The sequence below is a fragment of the Sciurus carolinensis genome, chromosome 12, assembly GCF_902686445.1.
Source record: "Sciurus carolinensis chromosome 12, mSciCar1.2, whole genome shotgun sequence".
Taxonomy (NCBI): domain Eukaryota; kingdom Metazoa; phylum Chordata; class Mammalia; order Rodentia; family Sciuridae; genus Sciurus; species Sciurus carolinensis.
In genome coordinates this window covers 25,238,121-25,256,727 of record NC_062224.1, presented here as the reverse complement: position 1 = coordinate 25,256,727, position 18,607 = coordinate 25,238,121, and the positions used below count along the sequence as shown (strand labels likewise).

At 35.0% G+C, this 18,607-nt stretch overlaps 1 protein-coding gene across 2 annotated transcripts in view; it reads left to right on the top strand.

Moving 5' to 3' along the window:
• Plxdc2 (plexin domain containing 2) overlaps positions 1 to 18,607 on the top strand; it is a 415,814-nt gene that overhangs the window by 357,515 nt on the left and 39,692 nt on the right. The gene's annotated exons all lie outside the window — the stretch shown is intronic.

Sequence of the window (18,607 nt, the reverse complement as noted above, 5' to 3'; positions counted from 1 at the left end):
ATCTGTTCTATAAAGCAAAGGTCCCAAATTAAATCTTGCAAAGCACATCTTGTTAGGAACATGCTTAAATTTTTTCTATGGCAGTTTATAAATATCTATACTAGTATTGAAAATTGAAGAGAGAAAAGTTTTACCAGAACAATCATGTGAAAAGTCTTACTACTTTTTAAAAAAAGCTATTTCCCTGTTAAAATGTGTTAGCTCCCTTGGGCTTCTCCTTTGTAGGGTGCTGGATATTGATAAAGATATTTTCACTAGCAAGTATTCGTCTGGCTTGGGAAAGGGGTTTCTTCTTGGCAGGACCTGTTTTGTAAATATTGGCACATTGTCACATTGATATGGGCATTGGGTATTGTTTTACCTTTGCAGCCCCACATAATTTCTTAAGTCAAAATAACACACATACACACATAAACACACACACACACACACACACACACACACACACACACAACTAAGGATATTTTCCCTTATAGTTATAGAGAACCAATATCATAGTAACCAATATTTCTGCGTTTTCTTAGGTCACTGCATGTTTACATGCGCGCGCGCGCGTGTGTGTGTGTGTACGTGTGTGTGTGTGTGTAAAATCTAAAGATACATAGCTATCTCTCTTTAGATTTTATATCAGTTTATCTGAAAGAAATACAACTTAGCAGTTTTAATTAAACAGATTTAAGTGATATTTATTTAATAAATATCATTATTCTATCAATTGCCCATTGTCTGGTATCTGTCTTACAGTGTTTCATTTCATTCATTTTGTATTCATTATTGTTTAATTCCAGTAGGTAGGTAGATTTACAGACAGACATTTATAAAATTTATACTAGCTGGAAATAAAGTCTTAATGCTTAAAGGGACTTTAGCAACCCTCCCCCACATGCAGGATTTCCCAGAGAAGAAAATTAATAAGTGTCATGTGATCCTAAATCCTAATGTTGGGGTGGCCTCACTTTGAGGAGGAGGGTGGGTTATGAAATGAAATGGAATGGAGGAAGCATACCAGAGAGGCTTCTGTATTTATTTGTATTTGTGACATTTAATTCTGAATATAGGTGGAAGTTACACATATGCCTGTTGTATTTTTCTCTATTCTTTCTTTCCTTTCGCTTTCTTTCCTTTTTTTCTCTATATAAAATATTCTATACTAACACAAACAAGCAAAGGATTCCTGTGTTCCAATAGCTATGAGATACTCTGAGTGAAAGAAAATTAAAGAAGTGATTAAAGAGATTTCTTTGGTGGAGAACTATTCAAAACCTCTGTGTTCTTTCAATTCATTTCTGCTGAGTGCTTGCTAATTGCAAAGTATTACTGCAGAACCCAGGCCACAGTAGTAGACCAGGCTTAGACAAATTCCCTTCTTTTAGAGAATATGTATTCCAAAGAATCTGCAAGATAGTTGTAAAGATTTCCTATTTGGCATTTCTCCACTATTTGATCATAAAATCTTTTTCCAAGTAGAATCTCACAGACTTAATGTTTTACAGAATACACTTTGGTAAATGGTTTGCTGAAATAGTACCAGTTAACTCCAATTAAACCCTTAGTTTTTTTTAAAGCATCTAAGAATCACAAAACAAAGATTTTCTTAAAGCAAAGCATTTGAAATACCTTATGATTCTAAGAAGTCAAGTTAAATAAATTCCAGGATTAAAATGTAGGATTTTGGTATACTAGGCAGTCAATTGTGGAATTTTCAGTTGATATTTAGATAATTGATAATGCAGCAGGTAATTGTCAGAATTCCAAAATATTGTATAAAGACCAAATTCTTCATGTCTGGAATTGTTTTTAAAGCACTTTTCTTAAAAAACTTTCAAGTGCAAGTAGAAAGGCCAGTATGACCAGTGTTGTGTTTCTTCAAAAGAATAGTTGACAGGGTTGTAGCTCAGTGGTAGAGCCGTTGACTAGATGGGGCCCTGGGTTTGATCCTAGACTTAAAAAAAGAGAAAAGAAATCATGCATCACTTTTTATAGCATCCTTATTAAAATAGTATTCTATCTTTGATTTTTATTTTATGGAATGAGAGGATGTAGTAAGGATTGCTAATTTAAATCCTACTTCATTAAACATGTCAAAAACAGAATTCAGAATCATCCATTCCTGCTAATTAGAATTTTGCATGATTGAGATAATAAATGAATAAGTCTGTCTAATTTAAATGTTTTCTAACATTTTATTGAGAATGATTTTTTTTAAACATGCAAGCTAATAAATTTGGGGGCATTGCTATATATTGTTACAAAGAAAGGTAGCACATTCCATTTCTTGATTTAAGTTCTTGATTTAATTGACTTTCTTTAAAAGTATTTTAATTTAGAGACCTATAGTTTTCTGAAAAAGATGGTGACATTTTCAAAATATCAGTATGTAGTTAGAAACAAATTACTGCTTTTCCATACATTGTCTCCTAATGGTTTTGAATTACCAGACTCTACATCTTTCTGAGACATTTCTGTGGTTCAAATAGTTGATTTTCTTGGTGGGATTCACACCTGACTTGATTATACATTCACTTTCCAGGTGATTTTTCTGTCTTTGATATAAGAACATAAAATACTTCTGAGCAGCTGGAGACCAAAGCCACACATCAGGATTCCTCAATCAGAGGAGCCAGGCTGAGTTATGATCCACTAAGGCATTTAGATGAATTTCAGTTATGCATTGAGTTTCCTGATACATGTAACTTACATCTAGATAGACCCTCTTAAAGTTTCAGACTAGTTGCTAAACCAGAAATGTCATATTAACCTTTAGGGTTGAGTGGAAACTCTAAGTTCAGTAAATAAGGAAGAAAAGAATATGAACAAATCTAAATAAAGGGAATGTTACCTGGTAAGTGCAGGTCCCTTAGTAAGATATGACCTTCTTTGACCATGGAAAATGACTGAATACAAAAACTCAGAAGATCTAAGGTAAAGACTGAATTTTCTGTCCAACTGATAACTGCTGGTTACATATTCATAATGTTAAGTTTATAATAAAACATGATTCTAATAAAACAATATACCTGTCCTTTTTTCATATAAACTTACAGAATGGGCGGAGTACTAGTACGATGGAAGTATTGATTGAATGTTTACTATGTTCCAGGCACTGTTCTAAATTATATATATATATATAATTTAATAACATATTTATATATAATTAAATAGTATATTTAAATATATTTATGTGTATATATAATTGGTCTAATGATTATTTCCCAAAATTGGTCTTGTTATTATTTCCATTTTATAGATGAGGAGATAGAGGTACAGAAAGGTTAGGTTACCAAGGTGGTATGCGACAGGGCTGAAATGTAAATCTATTCAGCCTTCATGCAGACTCTAAATCCTCAATAACTTCACAATATTGCTTTTTTCCTTACAGTATAGGTCTCTCACAATCAACTTACACATGGGAAATGCCACAATAAGTTTTATTATTTATACCTCCTATATTATTTTTCTTTTTCTGTAGCAACTGATTATTTGTGTTGGAAATGAATTTCCTTTCTTTGTGTAATTATGTATTAGTTTCCTTTTTATCCTTTCTGATAAAGTAACAATTCATTAAATCTCCTATGTAACTGAGTGGTGTCAGAATCTTTGGTAGATGGTCTCCAAACTACCAGGCTAGCCTGTAGTTTATGTTCAAAGTCTAATTTAAAGTTCTTTCAACCTTCTTGGTTACTCTGCAAATTCAGGTTTAATTCACCTATAGGAATACCTAGACTATATTCTTTAAGTACAGTATATATATGGATAATGGTTATGCATTGCAAACAACATCTTCTTTGGGCTTTCAAATTCTAGTAATAGCTTATTAGAAGAATTATACTTTTAAAGAATGACCTAACTATCTATTTTAACAGGTACAACTATTAAATGCCTTCTTTGACATTTGAATAGGTTGCTTTCAAATGGCACTGGGCACCTAATTAGAAATGTAAATGTCTTCAAGATGCAAACTGAATAAAGTTATATCCAGGGCTGAGAGTAGATTTGCAAGTTGAATCGATGAGAAGTAAAGTTTTCAATCAGATTCAACTCAATTTAGCAAATTGAATTGTACCATTCTACTGTACTGTAGATGTTAAACTTATTAAATCTGGGAAATCCTGAACCGACTTCATTATTTAAAATTTGCTGACAGATTTATCAAAGCATCAAAAATTATATCCTCTATTGATTGTGTTAAAGATTCTTTGAACTGTTTCTTTTAAAATAATTGAACATAAATTCTTAATTGCTAATATTTAAAGTGTCCACATTCGAGATAAGCATGATATAGAAAGCAGGGGCCACTGTGTTTGCTTTTTTTTTTTTTTTTGCGGTACTGGGTATCAAACTCAGGGCCTTGTGCTTGCAAGGCAAGCACTCTACCAGCTGAGCTATCTCCCCAGCCCCTGCATTTCTTCCCATTGTTGGGAATTTTACTAAATTTTACTCTGAAAAGCTGCATTTGGGGAGTCAGCATTGAATCTCCATCAAGGAGATGCTGAAATTGCTACATTCACAGATAGGATTTGATTAATTCAGAGGTGCAAATCTGCTAAGCAATTGATTTCGGAGGTAACAGAGGTAGGCTTGGAAACTACTATGGAATGGTTGGTCTAAAGCTGTGTTCAGCTTCCTATTTTTGAATATGTCGTAGGACTTTTGGTCCAAAGATAAAATGTTAGAACATTATTCTGACTATTTCACAAAATACTTCTAAGGTTCTAATTTTACTATCTAGTCTGTAGTGACAGATCAAGTGTCTAGTGTTTCATTTATCATTCAGTTGAATTATTTTTTGACTTTCATACATAAGTCATCAAAGCAACACATCCTTCACTATTTTTTTTACTTCCTTTCCTAGTATTTTTTTTTTAATCCACTTCTTTCGTGTAGATCACAGTCTTACAAGGAGAGGGAAACTGTTATTTCCATTTGACAGGCTATTGAATAGCTATCACTTTCCATTTCTAAACTTGTAAGATATCTTGGCATTAAGTTTTATCTGTTGTTTTGTTTGGCCGATTATGAGTTAGCACTAACTCTATTCTTAGTACATCTATACTTAATAGTAAAAAAATCCTTACGCTTCTGAATATTTTGAAATTTCCCTAGAATTAAGAATGTCTTTCCTAAAACTTTGTTTAGAGTAGTAGTTCTCAACTTTTTTCTGTGTATTGGACTCACCTGGTTATTCTCATCTCATCTTTCTATTCTAGTGTATAAAAATGAAGAACTTAGACTGTCCTATACCAGTTAATTCTTAACCTCCAGGGCTAGATCCCAGGAGTGAAGATGTTTTACCTCTCTGCTCCTAGTGATTTCAGTGTGACATTAAGTTGAGAGGGTGTGGCTTCATCAAGATTTCATAAGTGATAAGCACTCAAATCATTGCTTCAGGGGGTCACATGAAAATCCTGTTCTCATGCTGTAGTTCTAGGGTGGAGCCTAAATGATTGACTTGCACTTCTAATAGACCCTCAATAATGCAGTCACCACTGCCCTTTGGACCACACTTGGAGTATCCAGGATTGAGTGAATTCTTGATTTCTTTCTGCCAGGTTTCCCAAAATAAGAATGACACATCTTAGTATGAATCTGCCAATTGACCTTTACCTCATGACTTTCCTGAAACAAGATTGCATTTTGGCAGCAAGAAATTATCTTTATCTACATGTAAAGAATGTATCTTCCTCCTCAGAGGCAAGGGACCTGAAAGCATTATATCTTCTAAACTTCATAACTCGCTTGAATGTATTATGGGAAAATTAGTCCATTGAAACTGTTGGTAAATGGATTCACTTAAGTAGCAGTAGTTATGTTTTCTGCATTTTGTTAAACTATATGAAGTTACTCATTTTTTCAAACCATTTTTACCTGCAAAAGTTGCAAAGTCATGGTTCAACTTAATAGTTTTAAAAATTGTTATCAGGAATGAGAAAAGAGAGCAAAAAGAAAAATCGCATTGAAATATACTTCTTCCCCTTTGTGTTGATTTGTAGGTGGGATTTTTAGTTAGAGTTTATGCTGCCCATAGAACACAGAACAAAATAATTAAGCAGAGCCTCTCCTCTCACAAGAAATGCACATGCGGCTTCCAAGAAGTAGCTCTAAATATACTTTACATTTGCTGTTGGCAAAATGTCTTCCCACAGCCCTCTGATCCATAGCTGCTTTTCTTTCTGTCTCTTCTTCTATTTGTTACTATCACACATGTGGGCTTGGGAATAGTCTGCTAGAGGAAAGAAATTTATATACCTTTGGATTTTGGAACCAGGGACTTATGAGGGGTCCCAGGAGCAGGTTTTGTGCTCTATTGTATATCTTGACAATATATTAAACCTGTGCATTATTAGAGTTTTTTGAAAAAGCAAAGTATGCACTACTTATAATAACCTTGTACTACTAATAAAAAATAAAATAAAATGTATATCCCTAGAGAATGAGATTAAATTAGGTGGTGATTTGATTTGACTTAATTTGATTTATTCAAGAAACATTTCTTGGGCTAGGGATCTAGTTAAGTGGTAGAGCATTTGCCTGGTATGGTAAGCCCCTAAGAAACATTTCTTTGCTTTTCCTTTTCGTACTGGGATTTGAATCCAAAAGAGCTTTTCGACATTGAGCCCATATCAAGACCTTTTTTATTTTTTATTTTGCTTAGGGCTAAATTGCTTAGGGCTTGGCTAAGTTGCTGAAGCTGCTCCTCCATCTTATGATCCTCCTGCCTCAGCCTCCAGAGTCTCTGGAATTAGAGGCAGGTACCACCATTGCTGGCTCAGAAGCATTTCTTAAATTACTCAGAACCAGGCCCATCAGTAGGATTTTGAGATACAAAGATGAACGAAGTCTAGTGTCTGCATCAAATATGCAAGTGACCAATGGGACAACAGAAGTAAATTCATAATTAAGCATGATATGAAGAATGCAAAGGCAGCTCTGGAAAAATCGGGAGAAGGCAGAGAAAAGGCATCTAAATAAAACCTGAATGGTGGGAAATCTGTGATACTTGATCCAAGTTTTGCAGTAGGGGTGGGATCTTTGTGGAAAAAGGGATAGAAGAAAGAGGGTTCAGCCTAGGGATCAGCATAGATGGAGGTTCAGAAGCTTGAAACACCCAGATCAATGTGGGCAACTCCAAGGAGGTAAAGAAATACATAGAGTAATTCTGGTGCTGAGGAAGAGAGGTAAGGCAGGGCCTCAGCACTCATGGCCTTCTATGCCAGGCAGGGGGACTGGAACTTTATCCCAGAGACACAGGAGCCATTGGAGTCATGTAGTCAGGGACGCGTCATGATAGGTTTACGTGGTTGTCAGTCAGTCTTCAAGCAGAGTGGGGAATGGTGGGAAAGGATAAGACTGAGTCCAGGAAAACAGATCAGGAGTTGATACCAGTAATCCACAGAAGAAAGAGTAAAGGGCTCAAGTAGCATTTGACAATGGAAATAAGAAAAAAAAAAAATTGGACATATGAAATGTTTTTAATGAAACAGAATCTTCATAAATGACTAGTACCTGATTTATGTGATTGTGTGATTTACGTGATAAAATGACTCAGAATAGACTCTCAGGTCTTGGATTTGAGTTATCTGGAAGGATGATGGGGCCATTTGCTAAGGAATGCAGGAAGAAGAACAAGTTTGTGGGGAAGGCAACGCATTGAATTTGAGCCTGTTGACTTTGAAGTTCCCCTGGGGAGGTCACCAACATGAAGATGTCCAAAAGGCATTTTTCTATACTAGTAAAATTCACTTGAGAAATATGAGAGCAAGATGTAAATTTAGACATCATCACATAAAAGTAATTAAAGTTATAAGAGCAAATGAGATAGCAGAAAGATCTAAAGTGGAAAAAAAAAAAAGAAATCAGGGATAAAGAGGGAATCCAGAATTTGAGATTTTGTGAAGAAAACTAAAAAGAAGTTAAAGAGAAATGTTAACTGTTTGGTCATCACAGAAACCAAAGAAGAAAATTTTAGCGAGGAAGTTCTGAACACCGTCCATGGTGCAGATGAGTCAAGTCAACACACAGAAAAGTGACCATTAGGTTAGGTATTATGAACTAACTACTGCTAATTGACCTTGACTGAATGGTTCTCCAATCCACGGTTGTACAGCTTCAGACAGAATTTGAGAAGTCTGTGGACAATACGGAAATTCATGTCAACAAAGACGACTTTTCGAGGAACTTGATAAAAAGGGAAGAAGAAATTTTTTATGTTGATGATGTTTTACTTTAGGAGCATATTTACATATTGTAGGCATTGAGGAGAAAGAACTCATAATGAAGAAAAAGGGATGATGGAGAGTGAAGTGATGTATCTGGAGACATGAGAGGAGGTAGATAGGAGGGAAAAATTAAGGGATTTGAACTGAGGTTGCTGTTTCTCAGTACACTGTAGCCCCTTTATCCAAGTTTCAGTCACCTGGGGTCAACCATGGTCCAAAAATAGTAAATGGAAATGGCAGAAACAAACAGTTCATAAGTCTGAAATTGAATGCCATGCTGAGTACTCTGCTGAAATCTCACACTGATTGGTTTTATCCTACCCAACCCATAAATCATCCTTTGTCCACTGTATTCACGTTGTATGCACTACCTGTCCATTAGGCGCTTTATTAGTCCTCTCAACTATTAGATCAGATGTTTCAGTCTCTCAGTGCTGTGTTCAAGGAATCCTTATTTTATTTAACAATGCCCCAAATTACAAGAGCAGTTATGCAAAGGAGGTACCAAGGTACAAAATATGGAAAGATAGATTAATTGTTACCATATAGCAATGCTGCAGGTCATGTAGGAAAAACCATACTGTGTATAAGCATTTGGTACCATCCATGGCTTCAGGTATCCATTGGGAATCTTAGAAAGTATCTCCAACAGATAAGGGGGAGAGTACTATAGCAAAGAGGCAAAGTAATATGCTTAGGGTGAGTGAGGACAACTCAGAATGTGGGGGTCTAGGAGTTGAGAAAACCCATAAAATATTACCAAGGGGAAAGGGAGCCCTCTACAGGCAGTAAAGGGCCTGCCAGGTGTTTTTGGAACCCCCTGACCTTGGCAACCATCTTGGAGACTATAACTTCAGCACTAAATCCTGCTCATATGTGACTGAATCACTGATCCTTATTACTTACGTAATATCCTGGTCCACGAAGGAAGGAAGGAAGGAAGGAAGGAAGGAAGGAAGGAAGGAAGGAAGGAAGGAAGGAAGGAAGGGACAGAAAGTGAGAAGAAGAGAGAAAAAGAAAGAAAGAGAGAGAAAGGAAGGAAAGAAAGGAAGGAAGGAAGGAAGGAAGGAAGGAAGGAAGGAAGGAAGGAAGGAAGGAAGGAAGGAAGGAAGGAAAAGACAGAAAGTGAGAAGAAGAGAGAAAAAGAAAGAAAAAGAGAGAAAGGAAGGAAGGAAGGAATAAATATCGGTAAAGAGAAAAGATATGCTTTTTTTGAAAAGGCATAATGTTTTAAAGAGGGTAGTTTAATCTATTGGTAAATTTAGTCTAATCTTTTTTAGCAGATAGATTTTCAATGACTTGCTGTTCCATTAAGACTCATTTTTGCTTTAGTGTTCTTCTGCAGTTCTCAAATAACACTGCAAATTTTTAAATATATGTTAGGTAGTAAGGACTAATTCATAACAGTGTCATAAGCTACTTTAACCAAATGTTATTATTTCAATTACAATAATGAATTAACAACTTTCTGGATAAAGTTTCAACCATAAGTGATTTTAACGCATGTTACCATTATGCTCAGCAACCACTAAAGAAACAAAATGTTGAGGTAAAAATTCACTAGAGGGATGTAAGTGGAATTCTCAGAAATATTTGTTTAACCTCAAGAAGGCAGGAGAGAAACCTCAGAACAGGTGAAGAAAACAAATAGCAAAATGGCAGACCAAGCCCACCCAGACCAGGAATTATATTAAGGGTAAATAATACTCAAGATGTAGCTTTTCAAACTGACTTTAAAAAAATAAGGTCTGGGACAGGGGTGTAGCTCAGTGTTAGAGTGCTGGCCTAGTATGTCCACTCCTAGTATGTACAAAGGAAGAAAGAAAAAAGGAACAAAAAAGCAACAGCTAACTCTACATTGTATATGAGACATATATATGAAAAAGGCATAAGGATATAAAATAATGCTTCAAGTTAAAGTGATAAAACATTATATACTGCAAACAAAACCATAGCAAAGCTAAGCTTCCAGTGACTATACAAACATCAAACGAAATAGACTTAAAGACAAAATGTATTAACAGTAAGGAAGAAAATATTAAACTGAAAGAAAGGTGAGTTCATCAGGAAAATATTATAATATTTAAAAATTACCCAAATTTCAAAAATAAATACCCCTCCCCCAAATAAGGAAGGCTATATATATATATATATATATATATATATACATTCATTTATTTATACTGGGTATTGAACTCAGGGGCATCGACCACTGAGACACATTCCCAGCCCTATTTTGTTTTTATTTAGAGACAGGGTCTCACTGAGTTGCTTAGCGCCTCACTTTTGCTGAAGCTGGCTTTGAACTCTTGATCCTCCTGCTTCAGCCTCCCGAGCCACTGGGATTACAGGCATGCACCACCATGCCTGGCAAGGAAGGCTATATTTTTTTAACTTGACTGTCAACCACTTTAAATATTATTGGTAATTATAGAGCATTATTCCCAACAACTATAGAATATAGAATTTTTCCAAATAGGCATGAAATGGTTCCTAAGGTAGATCATATATGGAACCATAAAAACATCTTCAATTTCAAAAGATTGAAGGCATATAGACCATATTCTTTGACTACAAAAGAATCAAAGAAGGTCAGTAAAAGTATGATATCTATGGATAAAAGGATCAATTTTAAATGTTCTCACCACAAAAGCAATCAATACGTGTGGTTGAGGTGACAGACATGTAAATCAACTTGATCTAATCATGTCATAATATGTTCATTTAATAAAATATTATAAATATATGAAAATTGTGTCAGTTATACCTTAATGAAGCTGATGAGAAAATGCAATATCTAGAAAATCTCCAAATATGCAAAAAGTAAACAGTGCTTCTAAATAATATATGAATAAAAGAAGAAATCTTAAGGGAAATTAGAAAGCATTTCAATGAAATGACAAGGGATAAAACAGACCAAAATTGTGGAATGCTCCTGAAAATTATTTGGAAGGAAATTTATAATTCTAAATGCTTATATTAGAAAGAAAAAAATGTTTAAAATTAATAATTCAAGTTTCCGATTTAAGAAGATGAGTATATTAAGCCCCATAATAATTAAATGTTTCTGTTATTTGTCAATTAATGATAATATTAACAAAAAGAGGCAATAATAAACATAATAATAGAAGAAGGGAGCTGTAGAGTAGATAATAGAGACTATTAGCACAATCATCAGTTGATTCTTTGAAAAGAATTAAATTATTATTAAAGAAACAATATCATTTAATAAATGTAATATCTTCTCAGAAGACTGATTTTTTTAAAACATAGCCACTTAAACATCAAAATTAAAAACCTTTGTTCATCATAAACTCCGTCAAGAAAACAAAGGGCAGGTCACATGTAAGAGGAAGTGGTTATTGCACTCATATATCAGGAAGGACTTGTATCCAGAAACTGTAAACAACTCCTGAAAACCAATAAGTGAAGACAGCTGAAGCACAAACAGAATTCCACACAGACCTGTGACGGTGGCCAAGCACCACACAGCAGTCATGCTGATGAGCACACGGGACCCTGGGGGCACAGAACTCATACTGATGACAGGGCAGGAATGTCCATGAGGATGTGGCCACTTGAACTCATACACCTCACTGACCAGAGTATAATATTGTACAGTCACATTGGAACACCGTCCAAGAGCTTCTTACTGAGTTCTGGTCTTTTGAGAGAGAAATTTCACTTCTATGCTTTTAACCAAGAAAAGACATAAACACACACACACACACACACACACACACATGCACTTATACAAGAATATTTAGGGTGAAAATATTCATAACTCTCAATAACTGGGAACAGTCCAAACTATCCATCACCAGAAGAGTAAACAAATGATTGGTACTTAAGCAATGAACTCTTCAGCAGAAAGTAGAATGAACTAATGACCCAGATACATCTTAAAATAATTGTTAAACAAAAGAAGCCAGACATATCAGAAGAATATGTGCACTGTGCTTCAATTTATATGAAATTCATGCAAATGCAAAAATAATTTACAATAACATGTAGCGTAATTTAATTTATGTGAAATTTGTGTAAAAACAAAACTAATGTATTATAGCAGAAGTCAGCACAGAGGTTGCCTATGGGCAAGGGTTGGTAAGGATTGACTGGAAAGGGTGATAGGGAGAATGTCTAGGGAGATAGAAGTATTTCATGTTTTGATTTGATATTTACTCAGCTATCTACAGTTAGTAGAACTTGTTAAATAGAACACTTAAGATCCATGCATTTCAAGGATGCAAATTTTACTTCGCTTAGAAGAAGAAAGAAGAATTCTAATATGCTTTTAATAAAATTGATCCCATTTCTTAATAATTCTCACAAATAAATTCTTCCAAATTTCCTGAAATTCTCCAGTAAAGCAAAAGGGCTTATCGTTAGTGAACCAGTTTCTTTAACAAGTAGGTATAAAATTTGACACTTCTGATTATTTGATTCATGTTTTGTTTTAAATTATTATTATTTTTTTCTTTTCTTTTTTTGCGGTACTGGGGATCGAACTCAGGGCCTTGTGCTTGTGAGGCAAGCACTCTACCAGCTGAGCTATCTCCCCAGCCCTGTTTTAAATTATTCATAGAATGTTGCCATGTAGTTTCTATTAATGATAAATGTATCTAGGACTTATTGGGCCATTACCTGTAGACCAGCAGTTTCTACGGACGTATATGTTTAGCTCATTCAATCTTTACAGCACCCTATGCACAAAGTCTTCTTGTAATCCCATTTCACACATGAAGTATCAGAAGCACAGGGGTTTATGTAATTTGCCCAGGATTACATGGCTTGTAAGGAACATAGTTCTCCATCACAATCCTAGTAGGAGGGCAGCTTCTGACGCTACCCTATTGACTGTGCCATTTTGGGATCATTCTGCTCTGCTCCTCTTAAAGCTATTCAATATTCTCAGTGAACACAACCAGCACCAACTTGGCTAAATCACAGTTTTCAAGTAGGAAGAAGTTTGGTGCTTCTCTAATTCCATCCCCCGACACTTTGAAACTGTAGCCCTTGCAACTGTACAACTGACAGAAGTATTACAGGCCCACCCAGTTCAGTTTTCTTGTGAAACGGATTTGGTAAGGACAGGGTAGGTCAGGCCTGTGTCCACCCCCTGGCTAATCACATTCTATCCCTTCCAGGGCCTAAAGACAGAAGAGCAAATAAGCACAACTTTATAATATTCCTCTTCCCAGGCAGGCTAACTGATTCTGTCCCTGTTAGAGATACAATCTAAGCCACATTTTGCCTGTATTGATGCTAAGGAGTGAAATGTAAATACCTTGCAAAACTGGTCCTTGGTGGTTTCATTTTTTTTTTCTTTTTTCTTTCTAGTCTTGATATGTGTGGTGTGCTACTTTTGATTTTAGTAACACACATGTAAATGAAATCCAATGACATTCAAGGCTTTACCCAGCTATTGTTTGTTGTGCTTTTGTAGAGGGTGGTGGTTATTTCCCACCAGATTCTGTCATATCCTGCTCATTTTTATTTTGGGGGGAGTTGTTGTATATATCCAACCACAGTAAATAACAGAAGCCTCTTGTGTTTCTTAATGTGCATCAAGGATGGCAATTTCGACCCCAAGGCATGTGGACACACACACCCAAAGTAGTATCTACAGCAACTAAACCTATGCTTTCTTAGGAGACTTAAAGGCTGTCTTTAATTTTAAGCGTAAATACTGGCGTCAATGAACTGGACACTGGTTTGATATACTACAGTTTTCAAAAGAAGCTGCTTGCTATTAAGCATTAAAGGGTTGATTTTATTTAGATAGCTACTGGATCTCAGCAGCAGGACTTTTATTTTTGAAATGATGGCTACATCTCCCATGTCCCAGCCACTGCTGGGGACAGTATGTTTCCCTAGAGTTGGTGTGTAGTGCTGGAGCATGTGAGATCGACCTTGATCTTGCCACTGGAAAAGCTATTCACTGGAATGTCTTTGCTGTCACCCAGGATGCTCTTAAGTTCAGTGAGGTGTACCCAATTTCCATGAGTAATGTTGCCCAGGTAATGCATCCATGATTGGAAGGACTGAGGCAATAATCAACTGAATCATAATTGATATATATATAATAGTACTTTTAATACCAACAAAATCAATGTAATGAAGTACAGTAATGAGGAGGAAAGCAATTAGTATGATTAATACTAGTAGCAGCAACCTTTTCATGGAGGACTGGTTGTATTGTAAGACCAGTGCCCGGAGCTTTAGAAGTGTTTTCTCTTTTCCTCATAACTATCATAAGATAGGTATTACTATTGTGCCCATTTCACAGAAGTGGAGACAGGATTGAAGAGATGATTGTCTTTTATGTCAGGCAATGTGAGATCCAGATGCTATTTTTGGAAGCCCCAAAGGTTTCATAGCAATTGAACCTTTCCACACTATGAAGAGGATTTCTGGGTTTTATTTATTTTGTTGCTGTTTGTTTGGTTTTTGGTGCTGGAGATCAAATCCAGGGCTTTGCACATGCTAGGCAAGTGCTCCACCACTGAGTCATGTCCCAGCCTTGAAGAGAATCCTTATCCCATGTTCAGAAAACCTGATAAATTTGATAAGGGAATAAATATTCATTGTGATCATCCTAGTTTGTACATATAAATTCTCTCTTTTCACTGAAGTCACTTTATTCTGGAAAGGATAGGGTTAAATGGTATGAAAAGTCATTGTGTTCTGAACCCGTAAAGAACCTAAAAGTACTTTTACCAACCTTTCTTTTGGTCGTCCATACTAACTGTGAACATACTCTAGGGAAATTCTACTAAATATTTTCTGTAGTTCACAAATCCAAATGTCTTCACTATGTAAGGACTTTGCAGGGAATTAAAGAAGAAACCATTCCATGAAACCCTTTCGGTTTCACATTTAGTTGAAAAAAATCTTTTTACTTGGATGTCTTTTCTATGGATTATTTTGTAGAAGTGGAGACATTTTATTTTTCAAAAATAATCTTTAAATATATTTTTAAACAGATAAAAAGTATAACTTTGTATAGAAAGCTAATGTTGGGGAAAATTTAAAACTTAGGGCTTATAAAGAACTTGATTAATATGAATACTAGAGGTATAGGTTGATAGATTATTTAAACAAGTAGCACAGAAATGACAAACAATAATGGATTATTACAAAGATTAACTTTGGTCTTATAGTATCTGTAAATGCCATAAATCTATTCTTAGATGCTTACACATAAGCATGCATAAAATCACCAATCACTTAATGAGGCTAGAAGCAGGCTATCATTTGGTGCCAGTTATCCCAAATCCCTCATTTTGATAGAATCAGGCATTTTCTTTTAATATGATTTCACAGAAATTTTATTTGGCTTCATTTTTCCAAGATATGAGGTAGTGGATTATTGTTGTTTTTTTTAAAGGATTGTCATACACTAAGCTCTTTTAGTCCAGAATGTTTTATATGTTTTCCTGAATGAAATTTCACAGCTGGCCTATAGTAGCACAAGCTGGGAGAAAAAAAGAAAAGAAAGTAAAAGCTAGGCCAGCTCCCTTTTCCAGACATTTTTCTCACCATATATGAGGCACTTAAATGTGTTTGTGGGCCTGTTTTCATATATTGTTACAGTAGCTATCCAAATCCCTCACGTGGTGATGTCATGGTATGTCATGGAGACCACTTAGGGGGGTCTCCCCACAGTGACACAGGTTGTGAATTAGGTCCACCTAGTATAAAAGTTTAAAGGCACTCCAGTCCCTGAACAACACTGATAGACTGCTGAACACCCAGAAAACAGTAACACCATGATTAAGGAAATGGAACAATTAAGAGTATTATGAAAGATTAGAAAATATGTATCAGTACCAAGGAAAACTCAGAATGAAGTAAAAGTCACAGTCCTGTATATCAAAGGTTAACCAGCTGAGGGAGAAAGTACGTGAGCCACAAAATCAGATCGGCTACAAGGGAAACTTCCAAGAGAAAGTCAATTTAGCTAAAATTTTTATCACTTGATTTTTCTTCCATTACATGCTACAGCTTATAAATGGGTTAGATAATATTCCGTGGGGAAAGATGTCTGTCTGTGTGTTTTTTAATCAAAAGTTGAGCATTTTAAGCATTTATAGTTTAACTTCAGTCTGAAGCGTTAGAAAAGAACATTCTGGTGTCGTCTATGTAAGATTTATGGATTTTGAGCAAATTTGTGCAAGACTTTGTCCAACCCATCAGGTTCTCAGTCCTCCAAAGGATATTAATACATTATGGAATTTATGGGCTATAATGTTTCACTGTCGGGCCAGGAGCAGAGTTAGTTCTAAAGTGAAAAAAAATTTCAGACAAGGAATATTTCTAGTTTTGTTTCACTTTAATCTTGGACTTTAATTACTGGCAGGATTTCATAATAGGTACAGATCACTTCAGTAGTACCTTAAAGTCTTTCACCATGTTAGAGGATTATGCTTCTAAATACAAAATATCAGCACCATATGTTTGTAAACACAGGGCGAGGAGGGTAGTCCTGGGAAGAGTGGTGAGATAGTTATAAAATTAAATGCCACACTTTGAAGAAGCAAATAATAAATTTTCTTCCTTGAATATTCCTACCTCCTTGTTTCTTTCATCTTTCTTCATATCCATACATATAGTCATAAACATTGCATGGAATGTAGCAAATTTAACACATTCATATAAGATCTTCAATACATTCCAATGTGTACTTAATTCCTTTTAAAATATGTTGTCTTCTCTGCTTTAGTAACTAAAATTACCCAACAACGGAAGACTGCTTTGATAGACGTGATAATGCTTGTAGTCCTCTATATGTCTGAATATTGACCTTCATTTTATAAAGTTTTGGAAAGCCACCAACACTACATAGGTCACTCAGTGGATCAGATGAGAATCTACTATCTTTGATGCAAAATTGATTTTCTGTACTTCATTTATGTTATAAGTTTTGTTAATTTGTAGACTTTTAAAATGTGCTTCCATATTTCCTTTAGTGGTTTAAATGCCATTTTTGGTGTCTTTATTGTCCTTGGTTGTTAATTCCTCTTAATACACAATTTAAGACTGAAGAAAAGCTAAAGATTGGGATTCCCTGTGTATGATGCTCTGTGTTTGAGAAACGTCATTGGTTCACTTTTAGACATGAATGAAAGAGCATAAAACCAGAATCAGAGTCTGGTTCTCAGGAGTAGATTCCTGCTGACCTTTTTGGAATAGTTTCCATAATTCCAAATGCTGAATCAGGAGTCAGTACCTGCAGCAGGGTTAGAGTTTTCTTTGACCCGCTTCTGTATGCCAATTTAAAAGAACAATGTGTGGAGCCACAGGAATGACTGTTTCCAACGCTGACATCTTAGTTTATTATCTTTCTGAGGCAGTGAAATCAATCTATTTGAGTCATCTGCCTTTGAGGTGAATGAACTAAACTTCATTTATGGGAATTACTGAGCACCTACTTACACTTTTTAAATTCAGTTTTGCTTTTGAGGTGCTCATCCTTTTTAACACAGAGGATCCCTGTATTTTGTCCTCAGTACTCATAAATATGCAAGACCTATACCATTTGATCAAGCGGTGATATTAAACTGGAAACCAAATAGTGAAAAAATTTAATCAAGGTTCATTAATGGTGTGCTTCAGATTCTACAGCTTTTAATAGGCCATTCTATACCTATTTCTGGGGATTTCTAAAGTTCTTAAAAAGTAGCTGGAATAAAGGTACCTATGCTGTGTAGGAAATGAATAATTGTAGGATTATTGCAATAGCAAATAAATATATAGATAGATATGATATTTAATATATATTTAATATATACACATATTAAATAATGTGAACATAGAAGAATGTATTCCCTAAAATTATGCCAGCAATATTTGGGGCACTCAATTTAAATGATCACTTGGAAAAATTTTGAGATAAGTTTTAGCATGTGATCCACAGATACTCTAGTAATATTTTAGAATTGAATTTCCTACCTTACTCTTCGAATGGTTTGTTCTAGTTTACAATTCATCATAAAATCATATGATGCTTATAGACCTCTAAATATTTGTCTACTGTTTAGTGTATTTGAAAATACATGAAAATTGTTTATTTAAATGATCATCGTCTAAAAATGTTATAAAATGCTTATCTGGCTAGTAACAAACTAGATGCTTTAAAGATTTCATTAGACATTAACATCTAAAGAAGGAATGTAAAGGAAAGTCTTAAAAGGGAGATAATATAACTAAATCATTATTGGAAATATGAGTAAATCATCATGGTGAGAGAAAATATTTATACCAAATACAGAGAATGGGTAAGGTTTACCATGTTTAAGGTGCAAATCTGGTTTTATTTTGTAGCCCATACAACCTATGTCCTGCATTTCAAAGATGATCTTAGTTCTGACAAGAACTCAGGTGACAGC